Below are 7,131 nucleotides of genomic sequence, written 5' to 3'. Positions count from 1 at the left end.
GGTATTAAAAGCTCTTGTGTCCTTGGACGACCTCGGTATCTTACCAACACTATACTACGTCCACGATGGGTGCACTTGCCCATATGTGTGTTTAGTGTTAGTGAATATCGTGTTTTATAAATTTAAAACTTGGCTAAAAGTGTAAAAAGGGCTTAAAAATATATCTAAAATTATATTACACTACACGCACATCAAGTTTTTGGCGCCGCTGCCGGGGACACAAGGATTTTAAGAAAGCTTAAAATCGACGGCCTAATCAGTTTTTCAAAACCTTTTCAAAACGCGCGCATTTTTCTGCATTTTAGTTTAGTTTTTGCATTTACAGTAGCTTGAACACGGGGCCGTGCTCACTGAACACGCCCCCGTGCTGCATATTTTAGAGTAGATACCCAGATACAGAGTCTGACCACGGGGCCGTGTTCACTCAACACGCCCCCGTGTTCAACGTGACCAGCTAATTTAATTAAAACGCCCAGATACAGTCCCTAAACACGGGGCCGTGTTCACCCAACACGGGGCCGTGTTCAGCTTCTGTTTCCGTCTTATTTTTGTTTTCTGGTCCCGAGACTCAGTTGTAGTCTGTTGAGTGATTCCTATGGATCAATACTCAAGAGATTACAACTACACCTATGATGAGGATGATTATAGAGGTAATTATTGCACTAATTGTCGTAATGCACACTCGGTTCAATATAATACTTCATATCAACCATCCAATTCATACAACCATTATGAGGAGCCCAGGTACGAGCCATCGACTTCATACACATCCTATGAAGACCAAAGGTATGAACCTCCTCCCTCATACTCGTATTTTGATGAACCAAGGTATGAGCCTTCATACTCATACTTTGAAGATTCAACATATGAGCCACCACCTTCATACTCTTATTATGAGGAACCATGGCGTGAACAACCCACCTCATATGAGTACTATGAAGAACAAAGTTTCGACCCTTATCCATCATATACTTACAATGAAGAACAATGGTGTGAACCATCTACTTCATATGAGTACTATGAGGAACCAAGGATCGAACAACCGGATTCAAGCTTAGAGGATCCAAATTCTTTCAATCTCACCGAAGTGACCAATAGGATATTAGAACACATTAAAACTATCGAACGTTGCATAAAAGAATCTCGCGCAAGAGAAGAGGAATCCCGCGCGAGAGAAGAGTTAAAAAGTAATAATAACGTAGAGATAGTTGAAAATGTAAAAATGGAAGAACAAGAAAGTGAAAAACAGACACATGAGTTAAACAACGAAAATGGTGAGTCCGAAAACGTTAAAATTCAAGAAGAGTCTAATTTAGAGGAAATTATTCTCTTATCACCTACTTTCGAAAACCATTGTTTAATAACCCCTCATGCCAAGTTTTTAAAAGAGTTAAACACTAGTGCTAAAATTGAAGAAATGGTAAGTGTTAAGTTAACTAATGATCAAACCTCGCTAATAAAAGAAGATCCTTTTGAAATTAACATCACACCGGTTCTATGTTTCTTTCAAAATTCGTTTATTAGTAATATCACTATTGATAAAGATCTTTGTGTTAACATAATGCCCAACTACATTTTTGAAAAGTTAAGTATTAGTGATTTTACTCCACTTCAAATACCCATTTTTCTATCCGACCGAAAAGTAATAAAATCAATCGGTGTAGTCGAAGATATTTTGGTTCAAACAGATCAAATGGTAATCCCAACCGACTTCGTCATCTTAGATGATGCCCCCCTAGTCTTGGGAAAACCTTTTGTACAAACTCACAAAGCTTTGAAAAACCGGAAATTCAACAATCTAACTCTTCAATTAGGGGCATTCAAAAGGAGCATAGATCTTGAGCGCTCAATGAAATATCCTTTTGGCAATAATGACCCCCTAATTGAAGATGAGCCTGAACCACCCGATAAGGAGGGTCTAGCCAAGGACCCTTATAAACGTGGCGCACCACGGAGGCATTCCGCGGAACTATCCTTAGTTTTAGATTAGTTTAACTTTTATGCTTTCTAGTTTAGTTTTAATTTGCAGGAATAAAACACACTCGGGATGGTGAAGGATACTAAGGGAAGCTTGAACCAACACCCCATGCGCAAAAACAGAGCCTCTCGACAATTTTTCTTCATTACTGCAAGTTCAGCACGGGGCCATGCTCACCCAACACGCCCCCGTGCCCAAAAATCTGCAGAAATCACCCAGTTCAGGTAACTGGACACGGGCCGTGTTCAGCGAACACGCCCCCGTGTCCAGGCTTCTGTTTCAATTCTATAATTTTTGTTACTGGCACTTGACCACGGGGCCGTGCCCGGTCAACACGGGGCCGTGTCCAGAGCGCCAGTAACACAAATCTTTGTTTTTAAACACACTTTTACATATTCTAATCAACCAAAAACTCTATTTTTGGACACATTGAGGACAATGTGTAATTTAAGTGTGGGGGGGATGCTAAAACCTTGGAATTTTGCAAAATCCTAAAACAAGCCTTACACAAAACTCTATTGGAACCGCTAAACACCCCAAATTTTTTCAAAAAACTTTTTCATTTTTTTTTTATTTACTTGTCTTAGTTTAAGTTGGGAATAACAAGTATAAAAGGGTTATATTTTTACAAACTTACAACCGATAGCGTCGTGATAAAAAGAACTAACATAAGAAAATTATGAAACGGTATAACAAGTCTAGCTAAAATTCGATTATATATGCTTGGTCACATTAAAAACCCATTCCCACAAAAAGTGAGTTTTGAGCCTTTATTGAGCATAAAAATATACATATTTAGATTAAATGCTCATTTTTCGTTTCTTGTGTGAATAGCCGCTCGGTCTTTACAAATCTAGAACTTGCCACGACGATACATTCCCGGTCCTTACCAACTTAAACCCAAGTAAGTAAATGATGGAGGCATTAGGACTAACTATTTTTCTTTCAAAACCATTATTTTTCATTTTTTTTTACCTACCCAAAATCCCCCTAGAAAACCCCTTTGAGCCTAAACCTTTCATTTCATTACCCCCAAAACAATTTTTTTTTACCCACCAAAAACCTTTTTCATTTTTTCACCTTTATTTTAGTAACATACTCGGTTTTTCATAAACATACCTTTTCGTGACGAAAAAAAAAAAAAAAAAAAAAAAAAAAAAAAAAAAAAAAAAAACAAACATAAGCTACAAAAAGCTTGTTTGGAGAAATACTTCAAAAATAAATGTCACCAAAAATAAGGTATTTTACGAAAACCGACACTTGTTACGATTTTCGCCCTTTTTACTAACCACTAACCAACCACCCACCTTTAAACCCAAGCCTTCACCCCAAAAAGACCTCTTGATATTTACAAAGGTAAAAGTTAAAAAGGAGGAGGATTGATCGCTTGGCAAGCATATGGAAAATGTAAATCCGTGCCGCTCTCGAGCGATTCACTTAAATATACACCTTCGGCCGAGTGATTGAGTGATCTCCCGTGAGGTATGTGAACTTGTATATAAATGGAATTTTAATAAGGCATGCTATGCCAAATTAAGTAGTTTATCTTATGAAAAGTTCAAAATAAACCATGACGAATAAGATTGTAAATAAAATAAAAATAGAACCTATACAAACCTTGGATTCCCGACACTCTAGGACAAGTTAAAAAACTTCTCTTCTACCTATTCCATTTGGGAGTGTAAGCCACATTAAAAGAGTTTTGCTTGAGGACAAGCAAAAGTTCAAGTGTGGGGGTATTTGATGTGTGTAAAATGCAACATATAAAACACATCATTTAAGGCATAAAACTAACCCTTTTTAAGTACTAATGTTGGAAAAAGAGTGTTTTTGTCTTCCTTTTGTATTTTCAGGATGAAATGAGCTCAAAATCACAAAAGAAGCAAAAAGACTACTAAATCTACCATAAATACAAGAAAAGGAACAAAAGTGAACTGCCCGGACCCTCAACGGCACCTCCCAAGACAAAGAGAAGAGAACAGAGCCTGAACACGCCCCGTGTCCAGCGAACACGGGGGCGTGCCCAGGAAGCAGCAGAAAAGACAAACCAGTAGAAGCTTCCATTGCTCACCACGGGGCCGTGCTCAGCGGACACGGGGGCGTGTTGAAAGTACAGCAGGCGCATTAATTGTAATTCGCAATTACAATTAATGAAGAGAGAGAATGTCAGACGGGCACGGGGCCGTGTTCAGCGAACACGGGGCCGTGTCCAGCGTTCTGTTCAGCCTATAAATAGAGGAGCTTGGCTTCATTCTCTCTCATCCCTTGGCACACCACCTCTCTCACACTTCATCCACCACTCACCACCACCATAACACCATCATCCACCACCATCATCCATTGTCCATCATAGAGTGTGTGAGTCGTCTCGGGATCCAAGATTGATCGTAAGAGTTCTTGACAATCAAGGCCATGTTTGCCTAAGTCTCTTACATCACTTGGTGAAGACAAGTGTTTAGTATAATACTTTTTATTTTTAATCTTTTGCACTTTTTATTTGGTTTTGTATTAATGACTTTAATAACTAGTTACTTATGTTGAAGGTGATCTTTCCTTGTCGTTTGTCCGTGGTGTCTTGGCATTATTTTACTGTCTATATAAAATAAAAGATTTTCACCATTCATATCTCCACGGTCTATATGGAGGTATGTTGGCTACCTGGTCGGGGGTTAAGGGAACGGTTTGGTAAGGGTCTTGCCCTTGTTCAGCGTTTAGAGGTCCTGCTTGGGACCTGGGTCAAATTTAGTAGGATCTCCTTCAATGCCCATAGGTATTGGATGGCGGGGATCCAAACTCTTTGACCCCCTCATAAGCTAACTACTATTAATACTATAACCCGGCTATTTAGGACTGTATCCCTGCTGACTCAGACTACTTAGCCGAGGGTAACGTCGCCGCCAAAAGCGGGGCCTACCATAATTTGCATTAATAACTTAATTCATTATCTTTCAATAATCCAACCCTTTAGGATTGTATCCTTGCTGACTCAAACTACTGGGTTGAGGGTAACGTCACCTCCGAAAAAGGGGCCTACTACAATAACTAAGATAATCTCTTAAACAAGTGCAAAAGTGCGAAAATAATCAAAGGTTATACTAATACATTTGTCGGATCCAAGTGATTCATCTTGTCTATCTGTTTTTATTTTATTTTATTTTTCAGCATTTAGTTAGTTTTTATTTTTCTTAGTTTAAAACATTTTTCTAACTTTTTGATTTGATTAGACGTTGAGGATAAACCGGTATTAAAAGCTCTTGTGTCCTTGGACGACCTCGGTATCTTACCAACACTATACTACGTCCACGATGGGTGCACTTGCCCATATGTGTGTTTAGTGTTAGTGAATATCGTGTTTTATAAATTTAAAACTTGGCTAAAAGTGTAAAAAGGGCTTAAAAATATATCTAAAATTATATTACACTACACGCACATCAATTACCTTCGACTTGCTTGATTTTCCAAAATTCGTCTTCGAGTTTCTGGACTTCATGGGAGGGCAGTACTCTTTCTTCATGAGCTATTTCAGCTCATCCCATGAGAGAGCGTAGGCTGCGGGGATCCCACGTTTGTTATGTTCGGCGGTCCACCAGTCGAGTGCTCGCGATTGAAATACTCTGGTAGCGCAAGTAGTATGAAACCCATCTGGAGACCCACTCTGACGAAGGGTAACTTCGATAGAGTCGAACCACTGGAGTAGTTGGGACACACCTCCTTCACCCGTGAACTCCATCGGGTCACAGGCTTTGAAGTGTTTGTATAGGAAAGCAGATTGCGGCGCTTCCATCTTAGGGTCTCCTGAGGTTCGAGAGTTGCTGAGAGAGTGCACTTGAGCGATAATTTGAGGAACAACCTTGGCCACTTTCTTGGCCACAAGCGAGGCAATCCTCTTCTCGGCCCTTCGTTTGGCTCTTCTCCTAGTTGTTCGTCTCGAGGTAGAGTTGTTGGAAGGCATCTAGACAGAGAGATATTTGGAGTGAGATTCGATCATAATGATTTTTGAGTTTGGCGATGCGATTGAGCGCGATCAAAATTTGTAGCGTGCGATATAATAGATTTCACATAAGAGCCACATAGGAGATACAAGATTCCTAAGTTCTCACACAATGATTTGTTTTGTTCATATAAATAGTTGTAGTTTATACTTACCCACATACATATCGGTGTAGAATACGCGAGGACGCGATGGGAGGGAGAGAGCGAGAGCGTTAGCAAGTATTTAGACATTAGTTTTGTTGCGAACATTCGTTTTTCGTTTTAGATTGCAATGGTTGTGCGAGTTGTGCGTTTTGTAAAACAAGGGGCGAAAATTGATAAATCGAGAAATCGATAAGGCGAAAACACATAAAGAGTAATTAAGCGTAAAACCGGCGAGTCGTAGGCTTAGTAAAATAATCGGAGTGCCTCGGGTGTTTAGGCGTCGACTACCCAAGGTAACCCTACTATACCCAACAAGTTCGTGCACGTGCGTCGCCTTGAAAGACTATGCTTCCACTGGGATGCAGCTCATGGCATCCGTCCTCCTAGTCATCGCGTGGCTCGAGTCATTGTTATGGTCGAGTCCTTGGTGAGAGCTTTTGAAAACCATTTTAGAGAGTGGAACGGTTTATTAAGATACGGGTTTCACCCCTGACTTAACAACTTCGTTCCTAATTGTGGTTATGCTCTTCGGATAAATTCGTGAGTTCCACCAGATTTCGAACTGGAGACTTTCGTCGAGATGCGGATATCACTCGTAACTCGATGAAAGGTTCTCGTGCTAGAAAAATGCGCTGAGTGAGCGATCCCATCGAGAGTCCTTGGTTTTCACACCTGGTCTCGACTAGATCACTCGGTTTTGTTATGCGAGTATTTTTCGAAAACGTGTGCATTGTGTCAGCCTTAGGAAAGGCTAAGTAGTATTTCAGCCTTAGGAATGGCTTCTTCGTGCAAAGTTGTAGTACGCGGTGTTCACACAAAGTTGTAGTTTTTAGTAATTTCGATAGAGAGTATCAAGTAGGCCCAATACAAACCCTACTGGGTTTGTACGAGTCGGCATGTTGGTACTTAGACTATAGACTAGGTCAATTTCTAAGACATCGACCCGGACTAGGTCGAGTCTTGCCTAATTCCCTATAGTTATGGCTCTGATACCAATCTGTCACACCCCAACCGAT

This window comes from Helianthus annuus, chromosome 5 (assembly GCF_002127325.2).
Source record: "Helianthus annuus cultivar XRQ/B chromosome 5, HanXRQr2.0-SUNRISE, whole genome shotgun sequence".
Lineage (NCBI taxonomy): Eukaryota > Viridiplantae > Streptophyta > Magnoliopsida > Asterales > Asteraceae > Helianthus > Helianthus annuus.
The sequence above is the reverse complement of the archived record's forward strand: the minus strand, read 5'-3'. Positions refer to the sequence as shown.